At 44.2% G+C, this 13,517-nt stretch overlaps 1 protein-coding gene across 1 annotated transcript in view; it reads left to right on the forward strand.

Moving 5' to 3' along the window:
- Positions 1 to 13,517, forward strand: part of tdrkh (tudor and KH domain containing) — a 40,278-nt gene that overhangs the window by 21,398 nt on the left and 5,363 nt on the right. The gene's annotated exons all lie outside the window — the stretch shown is intronic.

Here is a 13,517-nt window from a genome sequence, read left to right on the forward strand (position 1 = left end):
GCTAAGTAAACAGTCTTCCAGCCAACCCAGGTGGCCTTGCATGGAATGGGAAGGAACAGACTCAACACAGTCGTTATCAAGGAGTTGTTGTTCGGCTCCAGCCTTGAGCCTTGGCCTTGGCCTTGAGCCCACAGCTGGCGCCGAAGGGGTAGCCGCATTATGATGGTAATTGAGACTTTCAAGATGTTTTTAACACTCCGACACTGGTCTCTCAGTCTCCCGTTAATAGCTGCGAGCTTCTCCGTGATGTTATTAGCCGTCGATTCTGTGGTCTTGTCACTCTTTTTGCTCACATAGCAGATTCTGAGACCTCACGACCGCAGCCAACTGATCCGAGGTGTAATCCAGCTCCGCCCAGAGATGTTGTTCTGAGTTGATTCTTTCCTGATGTAATCCAACATACATACGCTCAAAGGTGTTATTCTGAGCATTCACTGCAGTCGTAAGCGCCTCCAAGCTCTTAACCATGCTGCCTTCAGTGAGCCCTTTCTGAGAAGTCGCACCTGTCGTTCCAATCCCAGCGGGCAGCCTTGTGGGGGTTTGAACAGCCGGTTCCGCTCTCTTAATTCTCCGATAAGCCAGGGCCAAGCCAGCTCCGATCAGCAAGAACCCTGTTATCATGGTTCCGAATAGGTAGATATCTTCAGCGTCCTCGATCGACAGTCCTGCCAGGCACACGATCCTCTGCCACCCGTCCATCGTGTATCCGGCAGGGAAAGTCCCTCCAGGGCACTCGGGTTCTCCCGAGCCCAGACTTCTATTTACGCTCCAATATTTGGAGCGTAAATGTTTACTAATGTAACTAAATGACCATAAACTTTGCCAGTTACAATAATATATCTACCTTGAGCGTCTGGTAATATTTTTGCTGCAGTAAATGGTTCTGTTTTTTGGATTAGTATAGCTGTGACTCTGCTTCCTGCATTAAACGAGTGAAATATTTGTTCTATCCATTTGCAACGTAATCTGTTGTGGTCTTGTACTTTTAGATGCGTTTCTTGCAAAAATATTATATCCGCATTTACTTTTTTTTAACCTCCTGAGACCTGAACTCTTCCATGGCATGCATTTTTAATTTCTCTTTGATATTTGGGCATATTGGCACCTCATGAATGTAAAAACAAAGAATTGCCAGATTTTCTTTTTTTTTTTTTTTTTTACCTGATTTATTTTTCTGACAAAAATGAGATCCACATACTGTACAGTGGCAGTAGAATGTCCTCGTAAGTGGACAGGTCCTAGGAGGTTAAGTGAGTTCCATGTTACAAAATTGACAAGATTTTGTGGCATTCCTTCAGTAGAGGTGCCAATAGTTACTAACTGTTAGTAATTGGTTAATGGATCTTACTCTGACCTTTCTAGATGTGAGCCTCTGAAATTCACAACTTTCTTGAACTAAACTAAAGAACATCCCCTTGAACTCAAACCTGAACACCTTCTTTATTTGCAGCGAAACTGAGCTGCAAATGGAAAAGAAAAGAAAAACAATTTTTGTCCAGCTTTTTATGGGCTGTAGACATCAGACTTACCACTAAACTCCTTAAGATTGTCTATTATTATATACTATTCCCTCCTGGGTCATGTTGTTTGTAGAGATGGCACCAACTATCCCTCCTTGTCAGTAGATGTGGCTGGGCTCTGGATGTGGATACTGACGAACTTCTCTGCTTCACGTGGATCTGTGAATGAGTGCTTGGTGTTGTTCACTGTTATAATCAGCTTCGCGGGATAGTAGTACTGTACAGGATGCCAGCATTCCGCAGTTTCCCTTTCACGGGGTTAAATGTCGCACGAAGTTTGCTGACCTCGGGGTTCATGTCAGGGAAGATGTGTACAGGTGATCCTTTGTAGAAGAGGCAGCCTTTTCCCCTGGACAGTTGCAGAATCTATCCCTTGCCCTTATCATGGCTCTTGGGCGCTCTCCTGTCCGTGGTTTCGGGGCGAGGGTCCTGTGGGTTCGGTCTGTTATAGTAAATGAATCACCGTTTTCTTTCGCGAGCACTTCTGAGAAAAACTCTGCCATGAAATGGCTGGGGTTTCCCCCCTCATTAATGCCCACCACACGCAGATTTTTTCTGCGGCTTCTGTTTTCTAAATACACGACAAGTGTAGTTTGCTGTAATCTTTCTTTAGAGTCTCATGATCTTTTTCTAAGGCTGTTAATCTGTCTGTAGCGTCGCAGATGGCCCATTCCATTTCATTCTGTATACTTGCTGTTTCTCCTTGATGCATTTTCAATCATCCAGGAAAGTAAATCTCCAAAAAGTTGATTCTGTTCATCTGGACGTAGCGTTTTGTGGGAGAAACGTTTCATCACTCATCCAAGTGACTTCTTCAGTCTCAGCTGACTGCAGGTTTCCCCAATCTTATAAACAGTACATTTGCATAATGACTGAAACCAGCCCACTGAAGGAACAAAGGGCTGGGAAGTCAGTTCCTTAATCTTAATTATGCAAATTCTCATAACCATTGATCTACAACCACTGACCAAAACCCACTGATCAAAGACCACTGATCAATGGCCAGGACAACCGCTGCCCAAGCAAAAACCTGTAGTGATCCCATATGTGTCAGGAGTATCAGAGCAGTTGAGATGCATTTTTTCTAAACACTGGGTCTCTTTGGCTTTTAAACCCCAAAACATGCTGCGCCAAAAACTGGTCCACCCCAAGGATCGGGTCCCCCGACACAGACAGAGTAACATAGTGTACGCTGTTAAGTGCCAGGAGGATTGCCAGGATTTATACATCGGAGAAACCAAACAACCTCTGGCGAAGCGGATGGCACAACACAGAAGAGCTGCCTCGTCGGCCAGGACTCTGCAGTCTGTTCACACCTACAGGCCAATGGACACTCTTTTAAGGATGAGGATGTAACATCTTGGACAGGGAGGAACGCTGGTTTGAGCACAGAGTCAAGAAGGCCATTTACGTGAAAAGGGAAAGACAATCTCTGAATCGAGGTGGGGGCCTAAGGTTACATCTTTCGCCATCTTACAATGCTGTGATTGCAGCCATGGTTTTCAGCTGAATTTTGGGAGATGTTGTAACGTTGTTCTCTACAGGAGAGGGAGATGGAGGAGGCTGCACATCAATGGCAAATCCAATAAGTAAATCCAATAAGATCCAAATCTCAGAGAAATTGACACTGAATGAAAGAGGACAAGATGGTTATGTCTTGGTGTATATATTTTACATGTAGGGCAAAAGGTTTGGGCATTAAAGAAAGAAAAAGACATTTTGTTGGGTCTGTGTTTCCACAAGCCCCGCTAGTTTAGAGACTTATTCCTCATGAAGAACGGAAAAACAAGACAGAACATCTTCAACCGGCTTTTTACTCGCTAACGAGGGAAGCTTTGGTCAGAACCAGCTCTTGGAGCTCACGCTCCTCACCTGTCTCTAGCCCAAATCCTTCAAAGAGTAGCTGTCCTCGTAGCCTTTTTATTGACAGGACAGTTACAATACACATCACAGCAAAAGAACCTCCCACCGTAAAACCCCCCTTGGTTACAAAGACAAGGCACTGTCATGGGGTGCGTTTGTGTGACCTCCTGCTGACCAAAAGGGTCATAGAAGCAGGAAGCTTACAACACAAGAAACAGATCTGTCAGATAAGATGTATCTACAATAAAACCTCCCCCAGCACAGAGTGGCTGGAGAGGTGGTCAGTAGGGGTGGGTTTTTATAATCGATTTATCGATTAAAATCGATTCTGGCTTGGATAACGTAAAATCGATTCATTAAAATCCTGAATCGATTTTTTAATATAAATTTATTTTGCCCGAAATGCCAGAATCTCTGGTGAAACCTCACAAAATTTCAACAACCACCAAACAGCTAAGACAGTAAATGAGAGCAGGTACACGGATTCTGCACATAGACTTAAACACACAGCGCGACCCGCGGATCAGAATCAGTTAGATGTCGCCTTTCTCACAGTCGGGGCTGAAAGCCGACAGCTCGCTGATTCTGATCTGTCGGCAGGTCCGAGCTTTGTGTTCACGCCCTTTATGAGCTGATTCTAAAGCTGTTAGTTTGATCTCTCTCCAAACAATATTGACCGAACCAGCAGCAAAAGAAAATCCAAACTACACTTCACATGGATTCACTCTGACTTACGGTTTTGCTTCGACCACGATGCACAGCTCTCTCTCTCTGTAAATGGCCTCGCTAGAAGTCTGACTAGCTATCCACACAGCTAAACATGAACCCAGGAACTCCAGACAATAGATGAGATCTTGAGAAGTTTACTGGTTCTTTCATTTTGTGAAACTGTAACAATAAAACATATGTGGAAATGTACATTAATAATCTGTACTGTTAACAACAACATGTGCCAATGATCTAACAATGCATTCGAAGAGCTAACATGACGATTAGCACCGTTAATTAGCATATGAACTGGCGATCTCATTTACATATGAATAGCACATAGAAAACTTGCTAACTGTGGTCCATCACACATAAAGACAGCACTTTGAATGCCTGGTTGCTTTACCATTGAGTACTTACAGACAATGCTTTAACAAACACCCAAAGAAGGACACGAATGTGGAGCAGCCATCTTGAAGCAGCATCGCAAGCAAACATGAACTTCCTGTCTAACTCTTCTTCTACTGTCACAAAATATCGACTTAAAGGGACCGCAGGGCGGCGCACTTACTAACATTTAAAACATGAAATTAACTAAGCAGTAACATAACACTCCCCGCCTGGGATTATAACAATCCCACATTAAACCGTCAGTCACTAAACTTTTCGGGGGACAGCAGCAAAACCACTTCTGTTACAGGACGACAGAAAGTCTTCTTATCGCCTGAGTGCGAAGTAGTTACTTCGACTTTCCGGACAAGTCCATCGTTCCCTGGGAAAGTCTTGGTTATGATACACATGGGCCAATCGCCCCTCTTCACCTGAATGTCTTTGAGCAGAACGATGTCTCCTTCCTTGAGACTTTGTTTCTTGTCCTGCCATTTGTGTCGCAACTGAAGAGTATGAAGGTATTCCCGTCTCCATTTGGACCAGAACATGTCAGCGAGACCTTGTACTCTTCTCCATTGTTCTTTCAGAAATATCCCCTTTCCAAAGTCACCAGGGGGTGGCGCTGCTGAGTCTGGTTTCATCGTGAGCAGCATCGACGGCGTGAGGATGAGGGGTGACTCAGGATCGGTGGACACAGGAATCAGGGGGCGAGCATTCATGATGGCACAGACTTCTGCCATGAATGTTGACAACAGTTCATGTGTTAGTAGTGTTCTTTTGCAGTCCTGTAACATAGAGTCGAGGATTCGCCTCGCAATCCCAATCATCCGCTCCCAGGCACCGCCCATATGGGATGCATGAGGTGGGTTGAAGATCCATGAACAGTTTTGTTTGCTTAAGTAGCCTTCGACATCCTTGACTGACATGTTCGATCCGTCCATTTTCAGTTCCCGAGAGGCGCCGATAAAGTTCGTACCGCAATCCGATCTTAGTTGTCTTGCTGGGCCTCTGATTGCAAAAAGTCGCCTTAAAGCATTTATAAAGCTGTCTGTGCTCATTGATTCGATCAACTCGATATGGACTGCTCTTGTTGACAGACATGAGAACATCACGGCCCACCTTTTAGAGCTAGCTTGTCCTCCTCTCGTGCGCCGGGTTACAATGTCCCATGGCCCGAACACGTCTACACCCACATATGTGAAGGGGGGTGCAACTTGCATTCGTTCAGATGGTAAGTTTCCCATTTGCTGACATTCCGCTTTTCCTCTCAATTTCTTGCATGTGACACACTTAAAAAGCACTGTGCTGATAGCCCTTTTGGCTCCTACCATCCAGAATCCTGCAGCTCTAATGGCACCTTCCGTGAAATGTCTTCCTTGGTGTTTCACAGTCTCGTGATAGTGCCGTATTAAGAGCGTTCCCAAGTGGTGTCGGGCAGGGATGATGAGAGGGTGAGTGGTGTCGATACCCAGTTCAGATTGTATGATTCGGCCTCCAACTCTTAAGAGTCCATTGCTATCTAGAATAGGATGCAGTTTCCAAAGACTGCTTGAGGGGGGAATAGGGATCCCTTCCTGAATACACTTTATTTCCTTTTCGTAGCACTCACTCTGAACGCTCTTTATGATACAGACCTTCGCATTTTCCAATTCTTCCACTGTGGGTTGACACAGATGCCAACCACGACAGCTGGATGCTTGGTTGGATCGACCAAAGGAACGAGCAATGTGGGTCAAGCGGGCAACTGCTCTGAGGAGAGGACTGTAGTTGGAAAACCTCTCAAGATGGGATGAACTTACTGTTGACCTTGCGATTTGTGTCAGATTTGTTGTCACCAGCGGACGTATTTCTGTATCAAGAGCGGGATCCACAAGGTCAAACGTGACTGGAGATTGCGACTGTGCGGACGGTTTGAGGAGAAAGGCTGGCCCTTTAAACCATGTTGTGCTGCTCAGTTGCGCTGCTGCAACGGAGCGGGACCCATGATCTGCTGGGTTGAGTTCGGATGGAACGTGCCTCCACTGGTTGGAGCATGTTGATTGGAGGATGCGTTGGACCCTGTTATGCACGTACACATAAAATCTTCGTGACTGATTGTGGATGTAGCCTAGCACGACTTTACTGTCAGTGTAGTACTCAATGTCGTCAAACATGATGTCTATTTCTGCTACTATCAGCTCCGCAACTTCAACTGCAAGCACTGCGGCACATAACTCTAGTCTTGGAATTGTGAGGCCGGCTTGAGGAGCTAGCTTTGTTTTTCCAAACACAAAGCCGATTTCTGTTTTGTTCAAAGTAGACAGTTTGATGTAAGCGACAGCTGCAATGGCTTTCACGGATGCATCAGCGAATACACAAAGTGTTTTGGTTTGGGCGCCAGATGTAGAGAGAGAAGTGTAGGGGCGTGGTATTTGGAGATCTTCTAAATCTTGAAGTGAGTCCTTCCAATTGCTCCACTCTGCCTTCATGTTGTCTGGGAGTGCTGCATCCCAGTCGTCCGTCAAGCTGGTAAGTTCTCTAAGAATCAGTCTGCCTTGAATTGTGATTGGAGCGAGAAACCCCAGAGGGTCGTAGAGACTGTTGACAGTAGAGAGGACACCTCTACGTGTGAAGGCCTTTTGCTCATTGTCAACTTTGAATGTGAAGGTGTCTGTGTCAACATTCCACAGCAGCCCCAAACTGCGTTGCACTGGCGAGTCTTGAGCACACAGGTCTAAGTTTCCAATGTTTTTTGCCCTGTCCTCTGGTGGGAAAGCTTCTAGGACTGTAGGGCGGTTGGAGATTACTTTGTGTAGTCTGAGGTTTGAAGAAGCAAGAGCCCGTTGAGCTTGTTGGAGAACTTGTATGGCCTTTTCTTCAGTAGGAAATGACTTGAGAGCGTCATCGACATAGAAATCTCGCTCAATGAATGTCCGCACCTCAATCCCAAAATCTAGCTCGCCAGTCGCTGCTGCTTTCTTCAACCCATATATGGCGACAGAGGGGGAGGGACTGTTCCCAAAGATGTGCACTCGCATGCGATACTCTATAACTTCAGATGACATGTCGTTATCTTTGTACCACAAGAAGCGGAGAAAGTCTCTGTGGCTCTCTTTGACAACAAAACAGTGGAACATATGTTCAATGTCCGCCGTTATGGCCACCTGCTCCTTTCTGAATCTTATGAGCACCCCAACAAGACTGTTGTTGAGGTCGGGGCCTGTTAGCAACACGTCGTTGAGAGAGACTCCTTCATGTGGGGCGCTTGAGTCGAACACGACCCTAATTTTGGCGGGTTTCTTTGGATGGTAAACCCCAAACAAAGGGAGGTACCAGCATTCCTGGTTCTGACTGAGAGCTGGTGCCACTTCAGCATGTCCTCTGGTGAGCATGTTCTCCATAAACTCCAGAAAGTGTGTTTTCATTTCAGGTCGTTTTTCAAGAGTGCGCCGGAGTGACATAAGGCGATCGTAGGCTAGTTGTCTGTTGTTCGGGAGCCGTTGTCGAGGCGATCGAAAAGGCAGAGGACCAACCCAGCTATTGTCGCTGCCCTGATAGAACTCTGAGTCCATTATTTGGAGAAACTGCATATCCTCAACTGATGGTGCAAGTTTGTGATCATCCGCTGTTCGTGTGAAGACCTGCTGACCAATGCTGTCCACATTACATCCTGACACAGGAAGGCTTGGGAGGCTGTGACTGCGTTCAGGAGCTTTGGTAAATGTCTCTTTAACAGTTATTTGACCGTTGCATGGCTGAAAATGGCTTGCACGGCCATTCTCCAGTATGAAAGTCTTATAGCTGTTCACGTGTGGGGGTCTGTGCACTCCATCGAGACAGATGTCACCTACCACGACCCAACCCATGTCGAGTCTCTGAGCAAATGGGGCGTCGTCTGGGCCGTTTATCTGCTCCCGGACTTTGTGGACTCGAAGCATGTCTCGTCCCAGCAGTAGTAGTATGTCAGCATTTGGGTCTAATGGCGGGATCAAGTTGGCAATCTGTCGTAGATGGGCGTGGTGTTGGGCAGCTTCTGGAGTTGGTATCTCAGAGCGGTTATCTGGAATTTCGTTACATTCGAGGAGTGTTGGCAGAGGAAGACTTGCCTTTCCATTCACTGACTCTACTATAAAGCCAGAAGCACTTCTCCCTGATACTCCTGTGAGTCCGGCACACGTCTTTAACATGTACGGGCGACTCTCTCCTTGGACCTGAAAAACATCAAAGAACTGGGAACGTGCCAGCGATCGATTGCTCTGATCGTCCAAGATTGCATACATTTTCTTTGTTTGATCTCTGTGTCCAGCAGGGTATACATTCACTAGTGTGATTTTTGAACATTCTCTGGCGCTCACTCCTTCCCCACACACCTCAGTACACCGAGACGTGACTTCTTGGGTGTCTGCTTTGTCTCTCTCCCCGCCTTGCTGTGGGGAAGGGGGCGATTTAGACTCCCATGGTGCTGGACCTGGGTGGAGGGCAGAAATGTGATTTTTGCTGTCACACTCAGTGCACGTGGTTTCTGATTCACAGTTCTTGGCTAAATGGTCAGTAGATGAGCAGCAGCGAAAGCAGACGTTTAATTTTTTGAGGATCTGTTTGCGCTCTTCCAAGGGTTTCTCTCTGAACCCTCTGCACCTTTTCAGAGGATGAGGCTTGCTGTGAATTGGGCACTGTTTATTTGGATTCACAGCATACTTAGACTTTTCTGCATCTGCCTTGTCCTGTACTTGAGTTTTGTGAACAGATATGGGTCCTTTGGAGAACCTTTCGTGCATGTGTCTTCGTTCTGATGTTATGGGTTGGTTAGGGCTGTGGACGCTGAAGCTAGGGTCAGTTCGTGTTCTGGCTTCAGTGCGAATGAAGTTGACAAACACAGTAAAGGGGGGAAAGCTGACGCCATAATCGTGCTTGTACCTTGAACCAATATTCATCCACCTTTCTTGTAGATTGTACGGCAATTTTTCGACTATCGCTTGGATCCCTCTTGATGTGTCTAAGTAGGTCAAGCCAGGTAAGTAACCGTCCAACTTGGCTGTCTCTAGCTCTAACATTAGGTCGGCAAGATCACGGAGTCTATAAGGCTCTTTAAGTGTGATTTTAGGGAAGCTGTAGACCTTTTGAAAGAGAGCTTGCTCTACAGCTTCTGGGGAGCCATATATTTCTTCAAGTCTGTCCCAAGCCATAGCTAAACCAACTTCAGGGCATCTGATATTGACAGCTCTCATTTGTTTGGCTTGTTTAGCTGAATCTTTACCAAGGTAGCGCACCAGCAAATCCAGCTCTTCTCCTGGTGAAAGGTCTAACCCTGCTATTGCGGTTTTGAAAGATGATTTCCATGCCCAGTAACTCATGGGTTGGTCATCAAAGCTGGTAAGGCCTGTAGTAATGAGCTGGCTGCGGGCTAGATATTTGGCGAGGTCGTAAGTGTGTTGGCTCGGGGCATGTTCATTGCCCTGAGTATAACTGGATTTATATGGTGTCTGAACAAGAGGTGTAAACTCTTTGTAGTTGGTGGATGGGGGCTTGTACAGTTCGTTATGAGTAGCAGCACAGTTTGCTTTGTTTCCTTCTTTTATAGCAATTTCTTGAAAGGCGGGTGTAGGGTCTTTGTATTCAGTTTTTACTGGGGCTGTTGATTCTGCTGCATTGATAGCTGTTTGTTCCAAAACATACTGCGCAGTGCGTTTTTCTTTGCTCTCAGATAGGGGTGGCCCATAAGCTACACTGCGTGTTTCGAAGCCTAATTCAAGTAGACCAGCTTCTAAAGAATTAGCTTCTGCTATGGCAGCTTCCTTCTCTTGTTCGGCTCTCAGCGCGTCAAGAGTAGCTTGTAAGCGTGCTTGCTCGACTTTAATTTCTATTTCTTTCTTTGTATATGAGGCTCTTGTTTGGGCAGCTTCAGCCTTTGCTCTTGCTCTGAGCAGTTCAATGCTAGCTGACGAACCTGCTCTTGATGGTGGTTTGTGGGAACGGACTGACTCTGTCTCGGCTTTGGAGGATTTACTTTCAGACATTTTGGATTTGTTGTATTTTGATTGTGTCCGCCCGTATACTTTACTTAGCTTATAGGATGGTTGTAGCTCCACGCGGTGGCTTCTGTAGCTATGATGTTTGCTGTGGTGCTGTCTTTTCACTGTAAATGGCCTCGCTAGAAGTCTGACTAGCTATCCACACAGCTAAACATGAACCCAGGAACTCCAGACAATAGATGAGATCTTGAGAAGTTTACTGGTTCTTTCATTTTGTGAAACTGTAACAATAAAACATATGTGGAAATGTACATTAATAATCTGTACTGTTAACAACAACATGTGCCAATGATCTAACAATGCATTCGAAGAGCTAACATGACGATTAGCACCGTTAATTAGCATATGAACTGGCGATCTCATTTACATATGAATAGCACATAGAAAACTTGCTAACTGTGGTCCATCACACATAAAGACAGCACTTTGAATGCCTGGTTGCTTTACCATTGAGTACTTACAGACAATGCTTTAACAAACACCCAAAGAAGGACACGAATGTGGAGCAGCCATCTTGAAGCAGCATCGCAAGCAAACATGAACTTCCTGTCTAACTCTTCTTCTACTGTCACAAAATATCGACTTAAAGGGACCGCAGGGCGGCGCACTTACTAACATTTAAAACATGAAATTAACTAAGCAGTAACATAACACTCTCCCTCTCTCTCTCTCTCTCTGTACTTCAAGAGCAGTTTCCCGTCTAAAAATCTGTTTTCTTCGTTATTCGCTTTCTTGTTACGCACAAGTTTACAGCGCTGTCGGCCGACATTTTTTTTTCGTTTTATATACTTCCGAAAGAAAACCTAATTTCTGCCGTTCAACACTGAACAAATTTAAACTTTTTAAAATTATGCAAAATGCAAAACGCTTAACCGTGTCTCTAATAAAACCGCTGTAACGTCAGAGGTAATGTTCATGTGTTGATTAATGGTTTTCTTTCATTTTTGATGTACTGCAGAATATTTTTATAAAATCCCAGGCCAGGAAAATCGCCTTCATGTTTAAATGTGTTTTATCCTCAGCTACTTTGACACAAAGGCATCTGCTGTGACGCTTACGCCTGTGATAAAGTCTTGCGTGTGTCAGCTTCCTTTTTATAGATACAAACATATGTAAATGTACTGATCTGAATTATAATATTTCTGACTGTCAAAATTTCCCAGATTCAAATCGAATTGAATCGAATCGGATTAAATCGAATCGTGGATCGAATCGATTCGGGACCTTGTGAATTGGAATTGAATCGATTCTAGAAATGAGTGACGATACCCAGGCCTAGTGGTCAGGATCAAAGGAATGGCTTTGATCCTACTGCTTGAACTAAGACTTTACAAATTTAAGAAACACAATGACAACATTCAACAGTTAGACTTAACACATTTCTTTCACATTATTCTCCAGCCTCTTTTTTTTTTTTAAGAGCAGGTCATGTGATCATATAGTGGTGGAAAAGTCCCTGAAAAATCTAATTCTTGAAATTATGCAATAGTCTATTACATCTATTCCACATAAACCAACAATAAAGTGTCTTGTCATTGTACAAATTACCATTCTGCAAAGATGAGTGGGCCAAAACTCCTCCAAAGCGCTGTAAAACACTCATTGCCAGTTATCGCAAACACTTTATTGCAGTTGTTGCTGCTAAGGGTGGCGATCCTTGGTAATCAGGTGGTAATCGGGCCTGGGTGAAGCTACAGAAGCTTCCTGAAGATATGACATACCACAGGTAATTTATTTTATAACTGGGCAAGTGATCACTTTGTCCACACAGGGCCATGTAGGCTTGGATCCCCCTCCCCCCTTTTCACCTTAATAATAAATACCTTCATTTAGAAATTGTATTTTGTGTTTACTTGTGTTATCTTTGACTAATATTAAAATTTGTTTGATTATCTGAAACATTAAAATGTGACAAACATACAAATAGATAGGAAATCAGGAAGAGGCAAATACTTTTTCACACCATTGTAGTTGTTAAGACTTTTGGAGTCTAGACCAGGTTTTTTTAAGAATGGGGATGTTAGAGACTGTCTTGAGGGACACGGGGACAGCAGCAGTGTAAAATGATGTATGGCAGTTATAATTGGAGACGGGGTAGGAATGGAGTCTTTGACCAAGGCAGTTGGAAGGGGGTCCAGTGAACACGCAGAAGTTTTGGACATCATGAGTTTGGTGATGTTTTCCACTTAAGATAGCTGAAAGAATGATAACCTTGAAGAATTCAGTTGTAGGATATGTTTGTTTTGTTGGAGAAGTCCAGGAATGCTGTGCACTGTGTCGTGGAAGTATGATGAGAAGTGGTTTCTGCAGGCTTGATTTTGTTAAGAGTGTTAAGAGTGGAGCAGCCACAGGATAAATTATCATTGTAGTGATGTAGCAGGTCAGCAGTGAGGATAATATGAATGGGTAATAAACCAATGAGGGGATTAACACTTGAGATTCCAAAAGGACATGACAGCTGTAGGTGAGATTTTGATAATGTCAAACAATACAAGCTTGTGATCTGAGATGGGAAACACCACAGCATTAAAATTAGAAGGTGTAACTCCAGAACAGCAGACTAAATGCAGGATGGGAGTCTTAAATTATTATGATTATTATGAATTTTACAATTATCAAACTATTTCGTTTTCACTTGCAAGTAAAAACAAAATAAATTGATTAGTAGTTTTAGCGTGATCAAGGGATTTAGTACAAGAATGCAAAAATAATACTGCTTTACAGACAAATGTGATGATTATAATGATAAGAGTAACACGTTACTTTGAAATTGGTTACAATCAGCAATGCTTTTATTGAAGTATTACAAAGAAACAAGATAACCTTGCACAAGAGCAGTTTTGTTGTTTGTGACCATCATATCAGCATGAGACAAATGTTTCTGGCTGTCTTCGGAGGAGGCTGGTGAGTTACTGATTTTGAAGAGCACACAGTTTTAAATTCTGCATTTCTATGTTAGCTCATGCAGTGAGTGTTGCTTTGTACACTTCATCGAACTTTCGAAGAACTTGATGTGACATACTGC

The sequence above is a fragment of the Diplotaxodon limnothrissa genome, linkage group LG8 (assembly GCF_057381915.1).
Source record: "Diplotaxodon limnothrissa isolate DT_005_m linkage group LG8, D_limnothrissa_male_GT1.1, whole genome shotgun sequence".
In the NCBI taxonomy this organism is placed as follows: Eukaryota; Metazoa; Chordata; class Actinopteri; order Cichliformes; family Cichlidae; genus Diplotaxodon; species Diplotaxodon limnothrissa.